General features: G+C 49.7%; 1 protein-coding gene across 4 annotated transcripts in view; it reads left to right on the forward strand.

Moving 5' to 3' along the window:
- Positions 1 to 16,034: 16,034 nt before the first annotated feature.
- TTBK1 (tau tubulin kinase 1) overlaps positions 16,035 to 27,587 on the forward strand; it is a 166,811-nt gene continuing 155,258 nt past the window's right edge. Inside the window, exon 1 of one of the 4 annotated variants that reach the window (XM_082249851.1) lies at positions 16,035 to 16,132. The gene's annotated coding sequence lies outside the window, so the exon portion shown is untranslated. The remainder of the gene's footprint in view (positions 16,133 to 27,587) is intronic. The other 3 variants (XM_082249852.1, XM_082249849.1, XM_082249850.1) reach the window with 3 other exon arrangements.

A 27,587-nucleotide genomic window follows, 5' to 3' on the forward strand; every position in this document is an offset into this window, starting at 1 on the left:
GCAAAATTCTATAAAGTTGATGTGATGGCATCGTCAGATGCCTCTTTTGGCCGCAAGGTTTTGCAGGCCGCAATTTGAGGAGACTGGTGGTCTACCTCGAGGGTTTTTTTCTGTTGGATTTTTTAGTTGAGTCTCATCCCTTTTGTCTGATGAGCCTTTAAAACTTCAAGATGGCACCGGTTGGGCCTTCTGGATTGGATTTTGATTTCCGTTAATCCCACCCCTCATTTGTGGCACTGCTTTGGGATGTCCCAATTTGATATGAATCAAAGAGGACTGCGTCTGTCAATGAGCGACAGAGAAAAATGGATTTTTGTAAAATCTTACCGTAAAATCCTTTTCTCTTAGCTCATTGACAGACGCAGTACCCGCCCCTCTATCTTTGAGTTGGGTTGGGTTAAATTCTCTGACACTGCTTTGTGACATAACTAAAATCCTGTAGCAGAGAGAGAGAGGATATACCCTCTGGGACTGCCCCTAAGGTGGGGCCAGAACGTTTTCTTCTGCCTAGTGTCCTACTCCTGTAGAGGGCAGTGTAACCCAATTTGATATGAATCAAAGAGGACTGCGTCTGTCAATGAGCTAAGAGAAAAGGATTTTACGGTAAGATTTTACAAAAATCCATTTTTTCCCCACAAACAGAGCTTTCTTTTGGTGGTATTTGATCACCTGTGCGATTTTTTTTTTTTTTATTGCGGGACTGCGACATTGGGGCGGACAGATCGGACCCTTGACTGACATTTTTGACACTTTTGGGGTTACCAGTGACATTACTACAGTAATCAGTGCTATACATATGCACTGCTACTGTAAAAATGACACTGGCAGTGATGGGGTTAACTTTTTTTTTGAGAGGGAGGGGTTAAGTGTGTCCCTAGGGGCGTGTTTCTAACTGTGATTGGCTGTGGCTTGATGTGTAATAACAGTGATCAATAGTCCTACATAGCAGAACCGTATGATCACCATTCTTACACAGGGGAGAATGACAGGCAGCTTTGTTTCATATTAGCCGCCTGCCTTTCTCCCGATGTAACGGACGATCGGGTCCGCCGGGCACATGCGCGGGAGAGTCCGTGACCGCGCCTCCGGCGGCGCTCGCTCCCTCGCGCCTCACAGGCTAGCGACGTAGCCCTATGTCGCTTTGCCTGTAAGGGGCTGACCGCCGCCGTAAGTAGTCATTCGGCGGTCGGCAAGTGGTTAAAGAGATTTGTTTTTCTATTTCAGGGGTTTATATTTGCTTTCTATGGGTAAGCTCCTGTGGTTCCTGGTTGAGCTTTGTTACATAGTTGGCTATGTTTAGCCTTTGGAAAAACGTTACCTGTTTTTTTTTTTTTTGTGTTCTTCCCACCCCTCATGCCTACACTGCTTTGGGGACGTCCCTATGGTATAAGAAGCATAAGAGCTGCGTCTGTCAATGCACGATAGAGAAAACTGGATTTTTGTAAGAACTTCGCCATTGTCACACCGATCCTCCTGGCCTATCAGGAGGCGTGTCCGATACGGGCTTCCTGATTGGCCGCAAGGCAAACCCCCATGCCATTGGCCGAGGAGGAGGCGGGAGCGGGAGGACTGGAGGAGACGCGCGCCGCCGGGACCGAGGAGAAGCCGATCGCTGCCGCCGCTGCTGCTGCTCCAGGTAAGTAAGGGGGCACGCACGCTGATCTCTGCATTGGGGGCATGTATGCTGGTCACTGCATTGAAGGGGGCGCGTACGCTGATCTCTGCATTGGGGGCATGTATGCTGGTCACTGTATTGAAGGGGGCATGTATGCTGGTCTCTGCATTGAAGGGGGCATGTATGCTGGTCTCTGCATTGAAGGGGGCATGTATGCTGGTCTCTGCATTGAAAGGGGGCATGTATGCTGGTCACTGCATTGAAAGGGGGCATGTACGCTGGTCACTGCATTGAAGGGGGCATGTATGCTGGTCACTGCATTGAAAGGGGGCATGTACGCTGGTCACTGCATTGTAGGGGGCATGTATACTGGTCACTGCATTGAAAGGGAGCATGTATGGTGGTCTCTGCATTGAAGGGAGCATGTACGCTGGTCAATGTGCATTGAAGGGGGCATGTACGCTGGTCACTGTGCATTGAAGGGGGCATGTACGCTGGTCACTGTGCATTGAAAGGGGGCACACTATACAATTACTGAAGGCACCTTTCACACTTTTGCGACCTCAAAGTCACGCAATTTTTTACAGCGTTTTGTGCCGCAAAGCAATGCCTATTACATTTTTCTGTTTGCGCCCCCCCCCCCCAAAAAAAATCTTGAGCACCAGCCGCCACTACATCGGAGACCCAATCAAAGCCAAATCTGGCTTTGTTTGGGACTCCAACCAGCCGGCGGATGTTCCGGCTGGTTGCTCGGGTCTCCCTGTGGGAGGGAATACCCGGGCAGAGCCGTGGGAAGGTGGGGGGGGGATGTTCCCTCCCGCTCACTGGGAAAACAGCCGAGCAGCTCCCATCTTCTGAAAGCTTACCGCCGGCTCTAAAGAATGGTACCGGGTTGATGCCAGCAGCTGCAAGCATCATCCCGGTACAACCACTTCTCCGGTTAAGTTAATTAGCCACATGGACAATCGGGGATCTCATTTCATGTCAGACTTGCCTGAATCAAGCTCTCAAAGTACGATACACATTATTATAAGTCTAAACACATCCCCACAGTAGTTTTCTAGCACACAATAGGTATGTTTAATAACACAATTAACAATGAGTGAAAGACAGGTGGCATGAGTTGATGAAATTAACATCTGCCCTGAGTTTACCCAGCGTTGAGCAGAAAACACAACACCTTCAGTCAATAGCAGGAGAAGCCAGTAGCAGACTGTCTGGCTCCTACCTACAATAGTCCATGAGGCAAAGCTCATATAATGTTCCATCGTTCTGATACAATGGAATTAATGTATCATAGATTTCTTAGAGGGATATTACTGTCCCATGATTAATATTACACATTTCAATCCACTCCAGAAGGGAAGTTTTATTGTCCTTATTCAGAGAAGTAATCCAAGCCTCGCTCTCAGCACCCATTAAGTGGTTGTCCATCATTAGAGAATGATCTGCTCTCTGGGCCAAAATCAGTTGGTAAGAGGCTTGCTCCTAGCCCTCTCCAAAAGCCCTTATCTTGGTTACGTCTGTCACAGGCCCGGCCAATGAAAGCGGCAGGCTGATACCCGGAATCCGGCTGCTAGAAGATGTCAGTGGCTGGCTGGCAGGGAGCTCCAGGACACTGCATTGCTGGAGCCGAGTAGAGCATAGTTCCGCTTTAAGCCTCAACTGGGTAAGGTGGAGGTCAGAATACTTCCCCAATGTGGAGGGGTCCAGTGTCTTCTGATATAGGCAGGGCTACTTGTTCAGTGCCCCCTAGGAGTGGTGACCTGAGGGTGCTCCTAATATCACTATGGGTTTGGGACCCCACTGTGGGAAAGGGCACAAGGCCACAAGACCACTTGTTTTTCTCTATCGTTCATTGACAGATGCAGCTCCATATCTTCTTAGACCATTGGCTTATGCTCCTCCAATCGGGAATAGGCACTAGGCAGTAAAAAGCTTTACCATGCCTATGGGGGCTGTCCCTGCAGGCATAACCCCACACACTCTACTATAGCAGTCAGTTTGTTTCTGCCTAGTTCCCTGCTGGGACTTTGATCTTAGCTATTAGTAGGGAAAGATTATTATTTTTGTGATTTTTATTTTTTTTTATTTTCACTAGTTCCTGGAGAACTACAAGCAACAGCCAGATGTGGTTTCGGACTGGATATTCTAGATCCTTATGGTCTCCCAGCCTGGCAAACGAGCGTGAGCAGGTTATAGTCCAGAACTAGGCATCACCACGACAAAGCCCCGATGGATGGGGATGAGCCTGCAAGTGGACAAATCTCGCTGGGACACTATCAACCTGGAACTCCCTGAGTCGCAGCGTACCCCCTGGCTGGCAGCACCCCCACCCCAGTTGGGAGGTGGACTGTTCGGCGTGGCGCCCACCTGGTACCGTGGTATGGCCGACGGATCGCCTCACACGGCCAGATTAGGCTGAAAATAGAGGCTGCGGTGTGCGGCCTACTCGCCGCTATCCGGGTACCATGTCAGGCTGTCTGAGCTGCTAACCGATAGAGCTGACGACAGACCTGCGACCAGATCGGGCCCTAAATTTATGCCGCGGCTTAGGGACCTGCTCGAGGCTGGCTGACCGAGCTGCTGACCAGGGTGATAGAGCAGCAGATGGGCATCTGCCCTCCCCCCTCGGGGGGGGGGGGGTGGACATATGGACTGCCTTGCCCCCCCTTGAACCCGGGGGCACCGTGCAGACATTGTTGTGTGGGGGTATTCTGCCTGCGCGTCTGCTTCACGACGGGCCCCCTCTTCCCCTTTATAGGGGGCTATGTCCTCTTATGTCATTTATGGTCTTTAGACTTTAGCTAATGGGTCTCCGTCCACGCACTTCGAATGCTCTGCAGTGAGGATGATTCCTTTTTTTACTGCACATGCGCCTGAGAGGGCGCTGGTGGATGCACTGATTGTATTGGTGCAGAAAATTTTATCCTGTATCGTGTATATGTATAGTATGGGGGTGTACGGCGATGTGTGGTATAGCGGGGATGTATAGTGTGGGGGTGTACGGTGATGTGTGGTATAGCCTGGGATGTATAGTGTGGGGGTGTACGGTGATGTGTGGTATAGTGGGGATGTATAGTGTGGGGGTGTACGGTGATGTGTGGTATAGAGGGGATGTATAGTGTGGGGGTGTAGGGTGATGTGTGGTATAGTGGGGATGTATAGTGTGGGGGTGTACGGTGATGTGTGGTATAGAGGGGATGTATAGTGTGGGGGTGTACGGTGATGTGTGGTATAGCGGGGGATGTATAGTGTGAGGGTGTACGGTGATGTGTGGTATAGAGGGGATGTATAGTGTGGGGGTGTACGGTGATGTGTGGTATAACGGGGGATGTATAGTGTGGGGGTGTACGGTGATGTGTGGTATAGAGGGGATGTATAGTGTGGGGGTGTAGGGTGATGTGTGGTATAGTGGGGATGTATAGTGTGGGGGTGTACGGTGATGTGTGGTATAGGGGGGATGTATAGTGTGGGGGTGTACGGTGATGTGTGGTATAGCGGGGATGTATAGTGTGGGGGTGTACGGTGATGTGTGGTATAGAGGGGATGTATAGTGTGGGGGTGTACGGTGATGTGTGGTATAGGGGGGATATATAGTGTGGGGGTGTACGGTGATGTGTGGTATAGGGGGGATGTATAGTGTGGGGGTGTACGGTGATGTGTGGTATAGAGGGGATGTATGGTGTGGGGGTGTATGGTGATGTGTGGTATAGCGGGGATGTATAGTGTGGGGGTGTACGGTGATGTGTGGTATAGCGGGGATGTATAGTGTGGGGGTGTACGGTGATGTGTGGTATAGCGGGGATGTATAGTGTGGGGGTGTACGGTGATGTGTGGTATAGGGGGGATGTATAGTGTGGGGGTGTACGGTGATGTGTGGTATAGCGGGGATGTATAGTGTGGGGGTGTACAGTGATGTGTGGTATAGCGGGGATGTATAGTGTGGGGGTGTACGGTGATGTGTGGTATAGCGGGGATGTATAGTGTGGGGGTGTACGGTGATGTGTGGTATAGAGGGGATGTATAGTGTGGGGTGTACGGTGATGTGTGGTATAGCGGGGATGTATAGTGTGGGGGTGTACGGTGATGTGTGGTATAGAGGGGATGTATAGTGTGGGGGTGTACGGTGATGTGTGGTATAGGGGGGATGTATAGTGTGGGGGTGTACGGTGATGTGTGGTATAGGGGGGATGTATAGTGTGGGGGGTGTACGGTGATGTGTGGTATAGGGGGGATGTATAGTGTGGGGGTGTACGGTGATTTGTGGTATAGGGGGGATGTATAGTGTGGGGGTGTACGGTGATGTGTGGTATAGCGGGGATGTATAGTGTGGGGGTGTACGGTGATGTGTGGTATAGAGGGGATGTATAGTGTGGGGGTGTACGGTGATGTGTGGTATAACGGGGGATGTATAGTGTGGGGGGTGTACGGTGATGTGTGGTATAGGGGGGATGTATAGTGTGGGGGTGTACGGTGATGTGTGGTATAGAGGGGATGTATAGTGTGGGGGTGTACGGTGATTTGTGGTATAGCGGGGATGTATAGTGTGGAGGTGTACGGTGATGTGTGGTATAGCGGGGATGTATAGTGTGGGGGTGTACGGTGATGTGTGGTATAGAGGGGATGTATAGTGTGGGGGTGTACGGTGATGTGTGGTATAGGGGGATGTATAGTGTGGGGGTGTACGGTGATGTGTGGTATAGGGGGGATGTATAGTGTGGGGGTGTACGGTGATGTGTGGTATAGCGGGGATGTATAGTGTGGGGGTGTACGGTGATGTGTGGTATAGAGGGGATGTATAGTGTGGGGGTGTACGGTGATGTGTGGTATAGGGGGATGTATAGTGTGGGGGTGTACGGTGATGTGTGGTATAGAGGGGATGTATAGTGTGGGGGTGTACGGTGATGTGTGGTATAGGGGGATGTATAGTGTGGGGGTGTACGGTGATGTGTGGTATAGGGGGGATGTATAGTGTGGGGGTGTACGGTGATGTGTGGTATAGCGGGGATGTATAGTGTGGAGGTGTATGGTGATGTGTGGTATAGCGGGGATGTATAGTGTGGGGGTGTACGGTGATGTGTGGTATAGCGGGGATGTATAGTGTGGGGGTGTACGGTGATGTGTGGTATAGAGGGGATGTATAGTGTGGGGGTGTACGGTGATGTGTGGTATAGGGGGATGTATAGTGTGGGGGTGTACGGTGATGTGTGGTATAGAGGGGATGTATAGTGTGGGGGGTGTACGGTGATGTGTGGTATAGCGGGGATGTATAGTGTGGAGGTGTACGGTGATGTGTGGTATAGCGGGGATGTATAGTGTGGGGGTGTACGGTGATGTGTGGTATAGAGGGGATGTATAGTGTGGGGGTGTACGGTGATGTGTGGTATAGGGGGATGTATAGTGTGGGGGTGTACGGTGATGTGTGGTATAGCGGGGATGTATAGTGTGGGGGTGTACGGTGATGTGTAGTATAGGGGGGATGTATAGTGTGGGGGTGTACGGTGATGTGTGGTATAGCGGGGATGTATAGTGTGGGGGTGTACGGTGATGTGTGGTATAGCGGGGATGTATAGTGTGGGGGTGTACGGTGATGTGTGGTATAGAGGGGATGTATAGTGTGGGGGTGTACGGTGATGTGTGGTATAGGGGGATGTATAGTGTGGGGGTGTACGGTGATGTGTGGTATAGCGGGGATGTATAGTGTGGGGGTGTACGGTGATGTGTAGTATAGGGGGGATGTATAGTGTGGGGGTGTACGGTGATGTGTGGTATAGGAGGGATGTATAGTGTGGGGGTGTACGGTGATGTGTGGTATAGAGGGGATGTATAGTGTGGGGGTGTACGGTGATGTGTGGTATAGAGGGGATGTATAGTGTGGGGGTGTACGGTGATGTGTGGTATAGAGGGGATGTATAGTGTGGGGGTGTACGGTGATGTGTGGTATAGCGGGGATGTATAGTGTGGGGGTGTACGGTGATGTGTGGTATAGGGGGGATGTATAGTGTGGGGGTGTACGGTGATGTGTGGTATAGGGGGGATGTATAGTGTGGGGGTGTACGGTGATGTGTGGTATAGAGGGGATGTATAGTGTGGGGGTGTACGGTGATGTGTGGTATAGAGGGGATGTATAGTGTGGAGGTGTACGGTGATGTGTAGTATAGGGGGGATGTATAGTGAGGGGGTGTACGGTGATGTGTGGTATAGAGGGGATGTATAGTGTGGGGGTGTACGGTGATGTGTGGTATAGAGGGGATGTATAGTGTGGAGGTGTACGGTGATGTGTAGTATAGGGGGGATGTATAGTGAGGGGGTGTACGGTGATGTGTGGTATAGAGGGGATGTATAGTGTGGGGGTGTACGGTGATGTGTGGTATAGCGGGGATGTATAGTGTGGAGGTGTACGGTGATGTGTGGTATAGCGGGGATGTATAGTGTGGGGGTGTACGGTGATGTGTGGTATAGAGGGGATGTATAGTGTGGGGGTGTACGGTGATGTGTGGTATAGGGGGATGTATAGTGTGGGGGTGTACGGTGATGTGTGGTATAGCGGGGATGTATAGTGTGGGGGTGTACGGTGATGTGTAGTATAGGGGGGATGTATAGTGTGGGGGTGTACGGTGATGTGTGGTATAGGAGGGATGTATAGTGTGGGGGTGTACGGTGATGTGTGGTATAGAGGGGATGTATAGTGTGGGGGTGTACGGTGATGTGTGGTATAGAGGGGATGTATAGTGTGGGGGTGTACGGTGATGTGTGGTATAGAGGGGATGTATAGTGTGGGGGTGTACGGTGATGTGTGGTATAGCGGGGATGTATAGTGTGGGGGTGTACGGTGATGTGTGGTATAGGGGGGATGTATAGTGTGGGGGTGTACGGTGATGTGTGGTATAGGGGGGATGTATAGTGTGGGGGTGTACGGTGATGTGTGGTATAGAGGGGATGTATAGTGTGGGGGTGTACGGTGATGTGTGGTATAGAGGGGATGTATAGTGTGGAGGTGTACGGTGATGTGTAGTATAGGGGGGATGTATAGTGAGGGGGTGTACGGTGATGTGTGGTATAGAGGGGATGTATAGTGTGGGGGTGTACGGTGATGTGTGGTATAGAGGGGATGTATAGTGTGGAGGTGTACGGTGATGTGTAGTATAGGGGGGATGTATAGTGAGGGGGTGTACGGTGATGTGTGGTATAGAGGGGATGTATAGTGTGGGGGTGTACGGTGATGTGTGGTATAGGGGGGATGTATAGTGTGGGGGTGTACGGTGATGTGTGGTATAGAGGGGATGTATAGTGTGGGGGTGTACGGTGATGTGTGGTATAGTGTGGGGGTGTACGGTGATGTGTGGTATAGTGTGGGGGTGTACGGTGATGTGTAGTATAGGGGGGATGTATAGTGTGGGGGTGTACGGTGATGTGTGGTATAGAGGGGATGTATAGTGTGGGGGTGTACGGTGATGTGTGGTATAGGGGGGATGTATAGTGTGGGGGTGTACGGTGATGTGTGGTATAGAGGGGATGTATAGTGTGGGGGTGTACGGTGATGTGTAGTATAGGGGGGATGTATAGTGTGGGGGTGTACGGTGATGTGTGGTATAGAGGGGATGTATAGTGTGGGGGTGTACGGTGATGTGTGGTATAGAGGGGATGTATAGTGTGGGGGTGTACGGTGATGTGTGGTATAGCGGGGGATGTATAGTGTGGGGGTGTACGGTGATGTGTGGTATAGAGGGGATGTATAGTGTGGGGGTGTACGGTGATGTGTGGTATAGGGGGGATGTATAGTGTGGGGGTGTACAGTGATGTGTGGTATAGAGGGGATGTATAGTGTGGGGGTGTACGGTGATGTGTGGTATAGGGGGGATGTATAGTGTGGGGGTGTACGGGGATGTGTGGTATAGAGGGGATGTATAGTGTGGGGGTGTACGGTGATGTGTGGTATAGAGGGGATGTATAGTGTGGGGGTGTACGGTGATGTGTGGTATAGGGGGGATGTATAGTGTGGGGGTGTACGGTGATGTGTGGTATAGAGGGGATGTATAGTGTGGGGGTGTACGGTGATGTGTGGTATAGAGGGGATGTATAGTGTGGGGGGTGTACGGTGATGTGTGGTATAGGGGGGATGTATAGTGTGGGGGTGTACGGTGATGTGTGGTATAGGGGGGATGTATAGTGTGGGGGTGTACGGTGATGTGTGGTATAGAGGGGATGTATAGTGTGGGGGTGTACGGTGATGTGTGGTATAGAGGGGATGTATAGTGTGGGGGTGTACGGTGATGTGTGGTATAGAGGGGATGTATAGTGTGGGGGTGTACGGTGATGTGTGGTATAACGGGGGATGTATAGTGTGGGGGTGTACGGTGATGTGTGGTATAGAGGGGATGTATAGTGTGGGGGTGTACGGTGATGTGTGGTATAGGGGGGATGTATAGTGTGGGGGTGTACGGTGATGTGTGGTATAGAGGGGATGTATAGTGTGGGGGTGTACGGCGATGTGTGGTATAGGGGGGATGTATAGTGTGGGGGTGTACGGTGATGTGTGGTATAGAGGGGATGTATAGTGTGGGGGTGTACGGTGATGTGTGGTATAGCGGGGATGTATAGTGTGGGGGTGTACGGTGATGTGTGGTATAGAGGGGATGTATAGTGTGGGGGTGTACGGTGATGTGTGGTATAGAGGGGATGTATAGTGTGGGGGGTGTACGGTGATGTGTGGTATAGGGGGGATGTATAGTGTGGGGGTGTACGGTGATGTGTGGTATAGAGGGGATGTATAGTGTGGGGGTGTACGGTGATGTGTGGTATAGAGGGGATGTATAGTGTGGGGGTGTACGGTGATGTGTGGTATAGAGGGGATGTATAGTGTGGGGGTGTACGGTGATGTGTGGTATAGAGGGGATGTATAGTGTGGGGGGTGTACGGTGATGTGTGGTATAGAGGGGATGTATAGTGTGGGGGTGTACGGGGATGTGTGGTATAGGGGGGATGTATAGTGTGGGGGTGTACGGTGATGTGTGGTATAGAGGGGATGTATAGTGTGGGGGTGTACGGGGATGTGTGGTATAGGGGGGATGTATAGTGTGGGGGTGTACGGTGATGTGTGGTATAGAGGGGATGTATAGTGTGGGGGTGTACGGTGATGTGTGTTATAGAGGGGATGTATAGTGTGGGGGTGTACGGGGATGTGTGGTATAGGAGGGATGTATAGTGTGGGGGTGTACGGTGATGTGTGGTATAGAGGGGATGTATAGTGTGGGGGTGTACGGTGATGTGTGGTATAGGGGGATGTATAGTGTGGGGGTGTGTACGGTGATGTGTGGTATAGAGGGGATGTATAGTGTGGGGGGTGTACGGTGATGTGTGGTATAGAGGGGATGTATAGTGTGGGGGTGTACGGTGATGTGTGGTATAGAGGGGATGTATAGTGTGGGGGTGTACGGTGATGTGTGGTATAGGGGGGATGTATAGTGTGGGGGGTGTACGGTGATGTGTGGTATAGGGGGGATGTATAGTGTGGGGGTGTACGGTGATGTGTGGTATAGGGGGGATGTATAGTGTGGGGGTGTACGGTGATGTGTGGTATAGGGGGGATGTATAGTGTGGGGGTGTACGGTGATGTGTGGTATAGAAGGGATGTATAGTGTGGGGGTGTACGGGGATGTGTGGTATAGGGGGGATGTATAGTGTGGGGGTGTACGGTGATGTGTGGTATAGGGGGGATGTATAGTGTGGGGGTGTACGGTGATGTGTGGTATAGTGTGGGGGTGTACGGTGATGTGTGGTATAGTTTGGGGGTGTACGGTGATGTGTGGTATAGGGGGGATGTATAGTGTGGGGGTGTACGGTGATGTGTGGTATAGGGGGGATGTATAGTGTGGGGGGTGTACGGTGATGTGTGGTATAACGGGGATGTATAGTGTGGGGTGTACGGTGATGTGTGGTATAGAGGGGATGTATAGTGTGGGGGTGTACGGTGATGTGTGGTATAGTGGGGGATGTATAGTGTGGGGGTGTACGGTGATGTGTGGTATAGAGGGGATGTATAGTGTGGGGGGTGTACGGTGATGTGTGGTATAGGGGGGATGTATAGTGTGGGGGTGTACGGTGATGTGTGGTATAGAGGGGATGTATAGTGTGGGGGGTGTACGGTGATGTGTGGTATAGCGGGGATGTATAGTGTGGGGGGTGTACGGTGATGTGTGGTATAGCGGGGATGTATAGTGTGGGGGTGTACGGTGATGTGTGGTATAGCGGGGGATGTATAGTGTGGGGGTGTACGGTGATGTGTGGTATAGGGGGGATGTATAGTGTGGGGGGTGTACGGTGATGTGTGGTATAGCGGGGATGTATAGTGTGGGGGTGTACGGTGATGTGTGGTATAGGGGGGATGTATAGTGTGGGGGTGTACGGTGATGTGTGGTATAGGGGGGATGTATAGTGTGGGGGTGTACGGTGATGTGTGGTATAGGGGGGATGTATAGTGTGGGGGGTGTACGGTGATGTGTGGTATAGCGGGGATGTATAGTGTGGGGGTGTACGGTGATGTGTGGTATAGGGGGGATGTATAGTGTGGGGGTGTACGGTGATGTGTGGTATAGGGGGGATGTATAGTGTGGGGGTGTACGGTGATGTGTGGTATAGGGGGGATGTATAGTGTGGGGGTGTACGGTGATGTGTGGTATAGAGGGGATGTATAGTGTGGGGGGTGTACGGTGATGTGTGGTATAGCGGGGATGTATAGTGTGGGGGGTGTACGGTGATGTGTGGTATAGGGGGGATGTATAGTGTGGGGGGTGTACGGTGATGTGTGGTATAGAGGGGATGTATAGTGTGGGGGGTGTACGGTGATGTGTGGTATAGAGGGGATGTATAGTGTGGGGGGTGTACGGTGATGTGTGGTATAGAGGGGATGTATAGTGTGGGGGGTGTACGGTGATGTGTGGTATAGAGGGGATGTATAGTGTGGGGGTGTACGGTGATGTGTGGTATAGAGGGGATGTATAGTGTGGGGGTGTACGGTGATGTGTGGTATAGGGGGGATGTATAGTGTGGAGGTGTACGGTGATGTGTGGTATAGGGGGGATGTATAGTGTGGGGGTGTACGGTGATGTGTGGTATAGGGGGGATGTATAGTGTGGGGGTGTACGGTGATGTGTGGTATAGAGGGGATGTATAGTGTGGGGGTGTACGGTGATGTGTGGTATAGGGGGGATGTATAGTGTGGGGGTGTACGGTGATGTGTAGTATAGGGGGGATGTATAGTGTGGGGGTGTACGGTGATGTGTAGTATAGGGGGGATGTATAGTGAGGGGGTGTACGGTGATGTGTGGTATAGAGGGGATGTATAGTGGGGGGGTGTACGGTGATGTGTGGTATAGGGGGGATGTATAGTGTGGGGGTGTACGGTGATGTGTGGTATAGGGGGGATGTATAGTGTGGGGGTGTACGGTGATGTGTGGTATAGAGGGGATGTATAGTGTGGGGGTGTACGGTGATGTGTGGTATAGCGGGGATGTATAGTGTGGGGGTGTACGGTGATGTGTGGTATAGAGGGGATGTATAGTGTGGGGGTGTACGGTGATGTGTGGTATAGGGGGGATGTATAGTGTGGGGTTGTACGGTGATGTGTGGTATAGAGGGGATGTATAGTGTGGGGGTGTACGGTGATGTGTGGTATAGGGGGGGATGTATAGTGGGGGGGTGTACGGTGATGTGTGGTATAGGGGGGATGTATAGTGTGGGGGTGTACGGTGATGTGTGGTATAGGGGGGATGTATAGTGTGGGGGTGTACGGTGATGTGTGGTATAGGAGGGATGTATAGTGTGGGGGTGTACGGGGATGTGTAGTATAGGGGGGATGTATAGTGAGGGGGTGTACGGTGATGTGTGGTATAGAGGGGATGTATAGTGTGGGGGTGTACGGTGATGTGTGGTATAGGGGGGATGTATAGTGTGGGGTTGTACGGTGATGTGTGGTATAGGGGGGATGTATAGTGTGGGGGTGTACGGTGATGTGTGGTATAGAGGGGATGTATAGTGTGGGGGTGTACGGTGATGTGTGGTATAGGGGGGGATGTATAGTGTGGGGGTGTACGGTGATGTGTGGTATAGCGGGGGATGTATAGTGTGGGGGTGTACGGTGATGTGTGGTATAGGGGGGATGTATAGTGTGGGGGGTGTACGGTGATGTGTGGTATAGCGGGGATGTATAGTGTGGGGGTGTACGGTGATGTGTGGTATAGGGGGGATGTATAGTGTGGGGGTGTACGGTGATGTGTGGTATAGGGGGGATGTATAGTGTGGGGGTGTACGGTGATGTGTGGTATAGGGGGGATGTATAGTGTGGGGGGTGTACGGTGATGTGTGGTATAGCGGGGATGTATAGTGTGGGGGTGTACGGTGATGTGTGGTATAGGGGGGATGTATAGTGTGGGGGTGTACGGTGATGTGTGGTATAGGGGGGATGTATAGTGTGGGGGTGTACGGTGATGTGTGGTATAGGGGGGATGTATAGTGTGGGGGTGTACGGTGATGTGTGGTATAGAGGGGATGTATAGTGTGGGGGGTGTACGGTGATGTGTGGTATAGCGGGGATGTATAGTGTGGGGGGTGTACGGTGATGTGTGGTATAGGGGGGATGTATAGTGTGGGGGGTGTACGGTGATGTGTGGTATAGAGGGGATGTATAGTGTGGGGGGTGTACGGTGATGTGTGGTATAGAGGGGATGTATAGTGTGGGGGGTGTACGGTGATGTGTGGTATAGAGGGGATGTATAGTGTGGGGGGTGTACGGTGATGTGTGGTATAGAGGGGATGTATAGTGTGGGGGTGTACGGTGATGTGTGGTATAGAGGGGATGTATAGTGTGGGGGTGTACGGTGATGTGTGGTATAGGGGGGATGTATAGTGTGGAGGTGTACGGTGATGTGTGGTATAGGGGGGATGTATAGTGTGGGGGTGTACGGTGATGTGTGGTATAGGGGGGATGTATAGTGTGGGGGTGTACGGTGATGTGTGGTATAGAGGGGATGTATAGTGTGGGGGTGTACGGTGATGTGTGGTATAGGGGGGATGTATAGTGTGGGGGTGTACGGTGATGTGTAGTATAGGGGGGATGTATAGTGTGGGGGTGTACGGTGATGTGTAGTATAGGGGGGATGTATAGTGAGGGGGTGTACGGTGATGTGTGGTATAGAGGGGATGTATAGTGGGGGGGTGTACGGTGATGTGTGGTATAGGGGGGATGTATAGTGTGGGGGTGTACGGTGATGTGTGGTATAGGGGGGATGTATAGTGTGGGGGTGTACGGTGATGTGTGGTATAGAGGGGATGTATAGTGTGGGGGTGTACGGTGATGTGTGGTATAGCGGGGATGTATAGTGTGGGGGTGTACGGTGATGTGTGGTATAGAGGGGATGTATAGTGTGGGGGTGTACGGTGATGTGTGGTATAGGGGGGATGTATAGTGTGGGGTTGTACGGTGATGTGTGGTATAGAGGGGATGTATAGTGTGGGGGTGTACGGTGATGTGTGGTATAGGGGGGGATGTATAGTGGGGGGGTGTACGGTGATGTGTGGTATAGGGGGGATGTATAGTGTGGGGGTGTACGGTGATGTGTGGTATAGGGGGGATGTATAGTGTGGGGGTGTACGGTGATGTGTGGTATAGGAGGGATGTATAGTGTGGGGGTGTACGGGGATGTGTAGTATAGGGGGGATGTATAGTGAGGGGGTGTACGGTGATGTGTGGTATAGAGGGGATGTATAGTGTGGGGGTGTACGGTGATGTGTGGTATAGGGGGGATGTATAGTGTGGGGTTGTACGGTGATGTGTGGTATAGGGGGGATGTATAGTGTGGGGGTGTACGGTGATGTGTGGTATAGAGGGGATGTATAGTGTGGGGGTGTACGGTGATGTGTGGTATAGGGGGGGATGTATAGTGTGGGGGTGTACGGTGATGTGTGGTATAGAGGGGATGTATAGTGTGGGGGTGTACGGTGATGTGTGGTATAGAGGGGATGTATAGTGTGGGGGTGTACGGTGATGTGTGGTATAGGGGGGATGTATAGTGTGGGGTTGTACGGTGATGTGTGGTATAGGGGGGATGTATAGTGTGGGGTTGTACGGTGATGTGTGGTATAGCGGGGATGTATAGTGTGGGGGTGTACGGTGATGTGTGGTATAGCGGGGATGTATAGTGTGGGGGTGTACGGTGATGTGTGGTATAGGGGGGATGTATAGTGTGGGGGTGTACGGTGATGTGTGGTATAGGGGGGATGTATAGTGTGGGGGTGTACGGTGATGTGTGGTACAATGGGGGTGTACGGGGATGTTGGGTGATTTGTCGGTACTGTGCACTGTAGCGGTGTACGGTGACATTGTTGTGTCAGTGGGTGTGTTGCAGGCTGTGACGTCAGTGCAGTGGTCGCGGTGCATTGTGGGAGTATCCGGCTCCTCTGCAGCACCAGGGACAGCTCCGGGGGGACCCGGGACACCCGCCGGACACCGCCCGGTAGGTGAGTGCCGCCCTAATGTACTGACATCTGGGAGGGGGATGGGATGCCGGGGTGACCCGAGCCGTCTCTGACACCCCAATCTCTGTGCGGAATCCATCGGAAAGACCCGATCCTCCGCCTATTACCGGACACCCGGATCTACCGGCATCATCACACCCGACCAGTCCTCATCACACCCGACTAGTATTATCACTAACCAGTCCTCATCTCACCCAACCAGTCCTTCCACTAACCAGTCCTCATCAATCCTGACCAGTCCTTCCACTAACCAAATCTTCCACTAACCAGTCCTCATCTCACCCAACCAGTCCTTCCACTAACCAGTCCTCCTTACACCCGACCAGTCCTTCCACTAACCAGTCCTCATTACACCCGACCAGTCCTTCCACTAACCAGTCCTCATTACACCCGACCAGTCCTTCCAATAACCAGTCCTCATTACACCTGACCAGTCCTCATCACACTCGACCAGTCCTCATTACACCCGACCAGTCCTTCCACTAACCAGTCCTCATTACACCTGACCAGTCCTCATCACACTCGACCAGTCCTCATCTCACCCGACCAGTCCTTCCACTAACCAGTCCTCATCACACCCGACCAGTCCTCATCACACTCGACCAGTCCTCATTACACCCGACCAGTCCTTCCACTAACCAGTCCTCATTACACCTGACCAGTCCTCATCTCACCCGACCAGTCCTTCCACTAACCAGTCCTCATCACACCCGACCAGTCCTCATTACACCCGACCAGTCCTTCCACTAACCAGTCCTCATTACACCTGACCAGTCCTCATCTCACCCGACCAGTCCTTCCACTAACCAGTCCTCATCACACCCGACCAGTCCTCATTACACCCGACCAGTCCTTCCACTAACCAGTCCTCATCACACCCGACCAGTCCTTCCACTAACCTGTCCTCATCACACCCTACTAGTCCTATGGCTGACCAGTCATTTTCACCACCAACCAGTCCTCAGCACAGCTCTCTAGTCCTGTCCCTGACTAGTCCTTAGTTTAGGTAACTGTTCCTGTTACTGGTCAGCCTTCCTCACTCCACTAATCCCATCGCCGACCAGTCCACTTTATTCCCAGTCACCAGTGCTGATCACACTGGAATAGTTCTACCGTTTCTCATCATTGCACCAAACTAGTCCTTTCCCTGACCGCTTCCCTTTTCACCCAACTAATCCGATCACCGGTCAGTCCTCGTGTGACTAAGCTTCTCCCGTCACTGGGCGTTATCACTACAGCCAAATACTCTTCTTCCTAACTAGTCCTCATTACACCTAACCCGTCCTGCTACTAACCAATCCTCATTTCACCTTACTAGTCCTGAGATGATGACAGCCAAATACTATTCTTCCTAACTAGTCCTCATTACACCCAACTCGTCCTGCTACTAACCAATCCTCATCTCACCCTACTAGTCCTGAGATGATAACAGCCAAATAGTCTTCTTCCTAACTAGTCCTCATTACACCCAACTCGTCCTGCTACTAACCAATCCTCATCTCACCCTACTAGTCCTGAGATGATGACAGCCAAATAGTCTTCTTCCTAACTAGTCCTCATTATACTTAACTCGTCCTGCTGCTAACCGATCCTCATCTCACCCTACTAGTCCTGAGATAACAACCAAATACTCTTCTTCCTAACTAGTCCTCATTACAGCCAACTCATCCTGCTACTAACCGATCCTCATCTCACCCTACTAGTCCTGAGATGATGACAGCCAAATACTCTTCTACCTAACTAGTCCTCATTACACCCAACCTGTCCTGCTGCTAACCGATCCTCATCTCACCTTACTAGTCCTGAGATGATGACAGCCAAATACTATTCTTCCTAACTAGTCCTCATTACACCCAACTCGTCCTGCTACTAACCGATCCTCCTGTCACCCTACTAGTCCTGAGATGATAACAGCCAAATAGTCTTCTTCCTAACTAGTCCTCATTACACCCATCTCGTCCTGCTACTAACCGATCCTCATCTCACCCTACTAGTCCTGAGACGATGACAGCCAAGTACCATTCTTCCTAACTAGTCCTCATTACACCTAACCCGTCCTGCTACTAACCAATCCTCATTTCACCTTACTAGTCCTGAGATGATGACAGCCAAATACTATTCTTCCTAACTAGTCCACATTACACCCAACTCGTCCTGTTACTTATCGATCCTCATCTCACCCTACTAGTCCTGAGATGATGACAGCCAAATACTATTCTTCCTAACTAGTCCACATTACACCCAACTCGTCCTGCTACTAACCGATCCTCCTGTCACCCTACTAGTCCTGAGATGATAACAGCCAAATAGTCTTCTTCCTAACTAGTCCTCATTACACCCAACTCGTCCTGCTACTAACCAATCCTCATCTCTCCCTACTAGTCCTGAGATGATGACAGCCAAATAGTCTTCTCCCTAACTAGTCCTCATTACACCCAACTCGTCCTGCTACTAACCAATCCTCATCTCACCCTACTAGTCCTGAGATGATGACAGCCAAATAGTCTTCTTCCTAACTAGTCCTCATTATACTTAACTCGTCCTGCTGCTAACCGATCCTCATCTCACCCTACTAGTCCTGAGATAACAACCAAATACTCTTCTTCCTAACTAGTCCTCATTACAGCCAACTCATCCTGCTACTAACCGATCCTCATCTCACCCTACTAGTCCTGAGATGATGACAGCCAAATACTCTTCTACCTAACTAGTCCTCATTACACCCAACCTGTCCTGCTGCTAACCGATCCTCATCTCACCCTACTAGTCCTGAGATGATGACAGCCAAATACTCTTCTACCTAACTAGTCCTCATTACACCCAACCTGTCCTGCTGCTAACCGATCCTCATCTCACCTTACTAGTCCTGAGATGATGACAGCCAAATACTATTCTTCCTAACTAGTCCACATTACACCCAACTCGTCCTGTTACTTATCGATCCTCATCTCACCCTACTAGTCCTGAGATGATGACAGCCAAATACTATTCTTCCTAACTAGTCCTCATTACACCCAACTCGTCCTGCTACTAACCGATCCTCCTGTCACCCTACTAGTCCTGAGATGATAACAGCCAAATAGTCTTCTTCCTAACTAGTCCTCATTACACCCATCTCGTCCTGCTACTAACCGATCCTCATCTCACCCTACTAGTCCTGAGACGATGACAGCCAAGTACCATTCTTCCTAACTAGTCCTCATTACACCTAACCCGTCCTGCTACTAACCAATCCTCATTTCACCTTACTAGTCCTGAGATGATGACAGCCAAATACTATTCTTCCTAACTAGTCCACATTACACCCAACTCGTCCTGTTACTTATCGATCCTCATCTCACCCTACTAGTCCTGAGATGATGACAGCCAAATACTATTCTTCCTAACTAGTCCACATTACACCCAACTCGTCCTGCTACTAACCGATCCTCCTGTCACCCTACTAGTCCTGAGATGATAACAGCCAAATAGTCTTCTTCCTAACTAGTCCTCATTACACCCAACTCGTCCTGCTACTAACCAATCCTCATCTCTCCCTACTAGTCCTGAGATGATGACAGCCAAATAGTCTTCTCCCTAACTAGTCCTCATTACACCCAACTCGTCCTGCTACTAACCAATCCTCATCTCACCCTACTAGTCCTGAGATGATGACAGCCAAATAGTCTTCTTCCTAACTAGTCCTCATTATACTTAACTCGTCCTGCTGCTAACCGATCCTCATCTCACCCTACTAGTCCTGAGATGATGACAGCCAAATACTCTTCTACCTAACTAGTCCTCATTACACCCAACCTGTCCTGCTGCTAACCGATCCTCATCTCACCCTACTAGTCCTGAGATGATGACAGCCAAGTACTCTTCTTCCTAACTAGTCCTCATTACACCTAACTCGCCCTGCTACTAACCGATCCTCTTCTAACCCTACTAGTCCTGAGACGATGACAGCCAAGTACCATTCTTCCTAACTAGTCCTCATTACACCCAACCTGTCCTGCTACTAACAGATTTTCGTCTCCCCCTACTAGTCCTGAGATCATGACAGCCAAATACTCTTCTTTCTAACTAGTCCTCATTACACCTAACTCGTCCTTCTACTAACCGATCCTCATCTCACCCTACTAGTCCGGAGAGGATGACAGCCAAATACCTGACTGGTCCTGTAACTTACCAGCCCCCTATGCTACCAGCTTTTCTTATTACTGACCAGTCAATATTAGTCCCAAGTAGACCTGTCACTAATCAGTCCTGATCACTTCCAATTACTTCTATGTCAGACCGATCATCTTTTCACCCTCGAATCCGATCACTCACCCGTTCTCATTATGAACAGTTAGTACTTTCACTGACCAGTCCTCATTTTGCATGCATACTTCTCTCACCAGTCCTCTACTTCTCCTAGCACTGAGCACTTCCCACTCAGACGATTCTGGACTATCCCTGACTAGCCCATATTATTACCAACCACGCCTGTCACTGAGTGGTCCTCATTACAACCAACTAGTCCTCATTTTACCCAGCTTCTCCTATCACTGACAGGTCCTCATTATAACCAACTATTATCACTGACAGGTCCTGGTTATATCCCGCTAGGCTTATCTCTAACTAGTTCTCATAACAAACTAGACCATGTTCTAAGCATTCCTTTTCATTACATGATAGTGACTGATCCTCTACTAAACTAGTCCTGGCTAACCAGCAAGTGACTGAGAATTTATCCCAGTGTAGGTGAACGCTCAATCTGATAAAATGTGGGATTGGCTGCCCACCCAGAGCCGGCAATACCGGATAGATGGTGTGCAAAGTGCTGGATTCAGGTGGAGGTGGACAATAAAGTCTCCGTAGGTTTGCAGGCGAGGATCTCTGGTTAGGTCTGTCCATTTCTGACCAGCAGTGTATGGTGCTGAGGTGCTCTCAGACTGTTGGTCTCTGGATAGGTCCCTCGATCTCTAACCAACATGGTACGATGGAGCATTTTCGTGGGGGAGGTACTTCAGACTGTTGGTGGTTAGCAGCGTTATTTTTACATCAAATTAGAATTAGTTTTAGTCATAGTCTTGCAGTTTTAGTTGTAATTTAGTCACCTGAATTGTTTTATTTTTAGTCGTATTTTAGTAGACTAAAATTGTGTTAATTTAGACAACAAAAATATTTTTCGTTGATGAAATCAACACTGGTGGATAGGCCTATCTCTGGCCAACAGGATAGGATGGTGAGGTGGTTAGGTATCTCTGACCAGAAGGGAAGAGTGGTGAAATGCTCTTAGAATATTTGTCTATGATTAGTTCTCTTGATCTCTGACCAGCAGGGTACAGTAGTGAGGTCACTGCCCTCAGAATGTTGGTTTGTGGTTAGATCTTCCAATCTTTGACTTACAGGATATAGTGGGCAGGTGTTTTCAGACTGTTGGTTTCTCATTAGATCTCTCAATCTCTGACCAGCAGGGTACGATGGAGGTTTTTCTGGTGAGGTGTTTTCAGACAGTTGGTGGTTAGATCTATCTCTGACCAACAGTGTACAGTGGTGAGGTGCTCTCAGGGTGTTGGTCTGTAGTTGGGTCTCTTGATGTCTGACCAGTGGGGTACAGTGGTGAGGTGCTTTCAGAATGTTGGTTTATGGTTAGGTCTCTCTCGATGTCTGACCAGTGGGGTACAGTGGTGAGGTGCTCTCAGAATGTTGGTCTGGGGTTAAGTCTCTCCATGTCTGACTAGTGGGGTACAGTGGTGAGGTGCTCTCAGAATCTTAGTTTGTGGTTAGGTCTCTCGATGTCTGACCAGTGGGGTACAGTGGTGAGGTGCTCTCAGAATCTTAGTTTGTGGTTAGGTCTCTCGATGTCTGACCAGTGGGGTACAGTGGTGAGGTGCTCTCAGAAAGTTGGTCTGTGGTTAGGTCTCTCGATGTCTGACCAGTGGGGTACAGTCGTGAGGTGCTCTCAGAAAGTCGGTCTGTAGTTGGGTCTCTCAATGTCTGACCAGTGGGGTACAGTGCTGAGGTGCTTTCAGAATGTTGGTCTGTGGTTCGGTCTCTCGATGTCTGACCAGTGGGTATAGCAGTGAGGTGCTCTCAGAGTGTTCGTTTTTGGTTGGGTCTCTCAATGTCTGACCAGTGGGGTACAGAATATTTGTCTATGATTAGTTCTCTTGATCTCTGACCAGCAGGGTACAGTAGTGAGGTGCCCTCAGAATGTTGGTTTTGGTTAGATCTTCCAATCTTTGACTTACAGGATATAGTGGGCAGGTGTTTTCGGCTTGTTGGTTTCTCATTAGATCTCTCAATCTCTGACCAGCAGGGTACGATGGAGGTTTTTCTGGTGAGGTGTTTTCAAACAGTTGGTGGTTAGATCTATCTCTGACCAACAGGGTACAATGGTGAGGTGCTCTCAGAAAGTTGGTCTGTGGTTTGGTCTCTCAATATCTGACCAATGAGGTACAGCGGTGAGGTGCTCTCAGAATGTTGGTCTGTGGCTAGGTCTCTCGATGTCTGACCTGCGCGGTACAGTGGTGAGGTGCTTTCAGAATGTTGGTCTGTGGCTAGGTCTCTCGATGTCTGACCAGCGTGGTACAGTGGTGAGGTGCTTTCAGAATGTTGGTTTGTGGTTAGGTCTCTCGATGTCTGACCAGTGGGGTAGAGTGATGAGGTGCTCTCAGAATGTTGGTCTGTGGCTAGGTCTCTCGATGTCTGACCAGTGGGGTACAGTGATGAGGTGCTCTCAGAATGTTGGTCTGTGGCTAGGTCTCTCGATGTCTGACCAGTGGGGTACAGTGGTGAGGTGCTCTCAGAATGTTGGTCTGTGGTTAGGTCTCTCGATATCTGACCAGTGGGGTACAGTCGTGAGGTGCTCTCAGAATGTTGGTCTGGGGTTAAGTCTCTCCATGTCTGACCAGCGGGATACAGTTGTGAGGTGCTCTCAGAATGTTGGTCTGGGGTTAAGTCTCTCCATGTCTGACCAGCGGGGTACAGTCGTGAGGTGCTCTCAGAATGTTGGTCTGGGGTTAAGTCTCTCCATGTCTGACCAGCGGGGTACAGTCGTGAGGTGCTCTCAGAATGTTGGTCTGGGGTTAAGTCTCTCCATGTCTGACCAGCGGGGTACAGTCGTGAGGTGCTCTCAGAATGTTGGTTTGTGGTTAGGTCTCTCCATGTCTGACCAGCGGGGTAAAGTCGTGAGGTGCTTTCAGAATGTTGGTTTGTGGTTAGGTCTCTTGATGTCTGACCAGTGGGGTACAGTAGTGAGGTGCTCTCAGAATGTTGGTTTGTGGTTAGGTCTCTCGATGTCTGACCAGTGGGGTACAGTGGTGAGGTGCTCTCAGAATGTTGGTTTGGGGTTAGATCTCTCGATGTCTGACTAGTGGGGTACAGTGGTGAGGTGCTCTCAGAAAGTTGGTCTGTGGTTAGGTCTCTCGATGTCTGACCAGCGTAGTACAGTGCTGAGGTGCTTTCAGAATGTTGGTTTATGGTTAGGTCTCTCGATGTCTGACCAGTGGGGTACAATAGTGAGGTGCTCTCAGAATGTTGGTCTGTGGTTAGGTCTCTCGATGTCTGACCAGTGGGGTACAGTGGTGAGGTGCTCTCAGAATGTTGGTCTGTGGTTAAGTCTCTCCATGTCTGACCAGCGGGGTACAGTCGTGAGGTGCTCTCAGAATGTTGGTTTGTGGTTAGGTCTCTCCATGTTTGACCAGTGGGTACAGTGGTGAGGTGCTCTGAGTGTTGGTCTTTGGTTAGGCCTCTCAATCTCTGACCAGTAGGTTACACTGGTAATGTACTCTGAGACTGTTGAGTCTCTTGGTCTCTGACCAGCAGGTTAGAGGTAGTGTTTTTCATGGATCCAGATAGTATTAAAGAAATTCTGAAGCTGTGCCTCCAAAAGCTTGCTGTGGTAGAAATTGTTTTATACTACTAAGATGGAAACGTATCCCATCTATCATTTTTTATGTCGTTTCATCCCAGCTTGTGGATCTCATTGATATGCCAACTCTTTCAAGAATTTTATGCAGTTACTGGTGAGTTTATTTCCATGTTGGCATTCTAAATGTTTTGGAGACAAATATGGTGTATATATCTCTACCAGAACTTCTATTTCTGCCCAACCACTGTGGCCATTGCATCATCCAGTGTTGGTGTCATCCTCCCCAGTACATCATTAGGACACCAGCTTTGGACCAATACCTTGATAGTCTCCAAAATATTCAGGAACCCAGTAGAGAAGTCAATTTTCAAGTGCCTACCCAAGTCTGACTATCGGTTCCATATGGCGTTTCTCTAAAATTGTTGTATATTTATAATCTGTTGGTGTAATAAAAGGTCTTCTAATATCCAGAGATGCCATAAAAAAAGGGCATCACATATGATAACCAGGCCATTTAGGGTCTAACAGCTGACCAATGATGGGCAGTCCCAGTGTTCAGGTTCGCTTGTTTTGAGACATATAGGTGTCTTCCATTTGTCTCCGCTGTTCTGGATGCAAAAAGATGTTGGTAACACCCAATTACTGGCTGAGATGGAGAGCAATATGGTGGATGGTCCTAAATGGGGAACAATATGCTGAATGGTCCCACATCATGTCAATCAATCAAGGTTGTAACTGTCACGTTGTGTGTCACTCTTTACGTAGACTGCATTGTAGTTCTTGTTCTCATAGTATGTCAAAGATGTCTTCCTTTGATGTCTTCCATTAGTTTAAAATGCAGCTGTGCTCAGACTATAACATTTTTTACATACTACTAACAAGCACTAAAAGTCACGAAAAAAATCCATCCCTCACCTCTCTAGCTCCATGTACCGTGAACTAATTAATCCTCAAAAATCACAACAAAGACTCAGAAATCTCTTTTAATGGGCCTACAGCTTCCAGCACCTGCTGAGTGTTTCCATTGGAGGGCAGCACCTGGCTTGTATTTCCATTAGAGGGCGATGCCCCCTGTGAGTTTCAATTAAAGGACAGCACCCACTGTGTGTTTTCATTAAATGGGAGCACCTGTTTTTATTAGAAGGCAACAAACTCTGTGTGCTCCCATTAGAGGGCAGCACCGCTGTGTATTTTTATTGGAGAGCAGCAAAAACTGTGTGCTCCCATGTGTTCCCATCAGAGGGCAGCATCCCTTGTGCATTTTTTATTAGAGGGCAGCAAACGTTGTTTGCTCCCATGTGTTTCCATCAGAGGGCAGCACTTCCTGTGTGTTTTTATTAGAGGGTAGCAAACGTGTGCTTCCATGTGTTTCCATCAGAGGGCAGCACTTCCTGTGTGTTTTTATTAGAGGGTAGCAAACGTTGTGTGCTCCCATGTGTTTCCATCAGAGGGCAGCACTTAATGTGTGTTTTTATTAGAGGGTAGCAAACGTTGTGTGCTTCCATGTGTTTCCATCAGAGGGCAGCACTTCCTGTGTGTTTTTATTAGAGGGTAGCAAACGTTGTGTGCTCCCATGTGTTTCCATCAGAGGGCAGCACTTAATGTGTGTTTTTATTAGAGGGTAGCAAACGTTGTGTGCTCCCATGTGTTTCCATCAGAGGGCAGCACTTCCTGTGTGTTTTTATTAGAGGGTAGCAAACGTGTGCTTCCATGTGTTTTCATTAGAGGGCAGCACCACTATGTGTTTTTATTGGAGGGGCAGCAAGCACTCTGAGCTCAGGTTAGAGGGTACCATCACTATATGTTTCCACTACTCACCTACTGTGTGTTCCTGTTAGAGGGAGGAACCTTCAGTGCATTTTTTTTTGGCAGGCTGACGAGTTTTTCCTCTCTATAGAGAATAAGGAGAGAGGAGGTGGAATTTCGAGTCTTCTGGTGTGATTTTTGAAGATTCATTTCTCCACAGTGCTTATAGCTACAGAGGTGAATGAGGGACTGCTGCTTTATCAGTAAAGTTGCGTACTTTATTCTGTATAGTATGGAATTGCATGTACTTTAAAGACAGTTTCCACAGCAGTCTTAAAGTCATCACACCTGCTTCTTTCCGTTCCCTGCAGATTCCATCCCCCCCCACTCCTTAATTATTTATTGTTTTTTATCACCCCTATACACAGCTTTTTATTTAAAGTCTATCTGCCGGTCTGGTGACGTTACTGCAGCTTGTTTTTCATCTTCTGTCACTGGCACACACTCTTCCAGGATGAGGTGGCACTTGCATAAGTATTGGGAGTAATGTGTGATAAGGTGCCCTCTCTAGAGGGGGGCTGCAAATGACAGGCTGGGTTCATGAGATATGGGCAGAATGACAGTGTGTCACTCTGCCTTGAAGAGGACTGCTGGCTATAGACCGAGAAGGAAGCTGGGAATGGCGTTGGAGCGTTGGGAAGGTAAGTAGAAAATTAGATTTTTTTTTTTATCTCAGCAGATGGGGGACCAAAAATAGGAAAAATTCCTAAAGGGAGTAAAGAGGGCATTTACCCCTGGGGGGGAGCAGGGCCTTCGAGAAAAAAGTATTGGTTTCAGAAGACATTTCACCCTTTGGTACTTCTGGATGCCAGGAGACCGATACCCCTTGCGTTGGGTCTCCTTGTGTTCTTTAAAATCACTGATCATGGTAACAATAAATCAATCAAAAGCAATATATCCTGTATACATTTTACTTTATGTACTCCAATGTATACAAATATTGAGGGCCAGCTGGAGAGATCCTTGCATTGGTCACATGCCTCCTAAAGGGTAAGAGACCACATTCTCTTCATCAGACAAGTAGAACTCTGGATGTCACTGGCAGCGTCCCATGTTCTCTTTGCTGCGGCCTTCACAGGGCAGGCCAATGCAGAGTTTGGTGGTTCCCTGATGGGTGGCATATGAACTTGGCTGGGCCTTCAGAGTTATGGTTCCACCTCTGGTGCAGGTGCCTGGGACACCCATCATTTTTAATGGTGCCTAATGCACTAAAGTTTACAGTCCTTTAGACTTTAGGGGGACTGGACAGTTGCCATTCGAAGTAGAAAATGTCCCAGCATCAGTGGGAGGAATAGTGCCCCATCTTTGGTGTCAGTGAGAGGAATTGTACCCCATCGTTGGTGTCATTTGGTGGGAAGAATCAAACCCCATCGTTGGTGTTAATGGGAGGAACTGTACCCCATCGTTGGTGTTAATGGGAGGAACTGTACCCCATCGTTGGTGTTATTGGGAAGAACGGTACCCCATCGTTGGTGTTAATGGGAGGAACTGTACCCCATCATTGGTGTTAATGGGAGGAACTGTACCCCATCGTTGGTGTTATTGGGAAGAACTGTACCCCATCGTTGGTGTTATTGGGAGGAATTGTACCCCTTTGTTGGTGTCAGTACGGGGATCTATGCCCTAATGTAGATGTCAGAGACAGGAATTATGTCCTATTGTTAATGTCAGTGGGAGGAATTGTCCCCAGATAAAGGTAAGTGAAGGGCCACATCTGGCTCCTGGGCCACATGCTCATTCAGTTTAGGGGTGCAGGGGTAAGGTGTATTACTCACTCTCTCCCTCGGT

Source organism: Pelophylax lessonae, assembly GCF_965119305.1.
Source record: "Pelophylax lessonae genome assembly, chromosome: 3".
Classification (NCBI taxonomy): domain Eukaryota; kingdom Metazoa; phylum Chordata; class Amphibia; order Anura; family Ranidae; genus Pelophylax; species Pelophylax lessonae.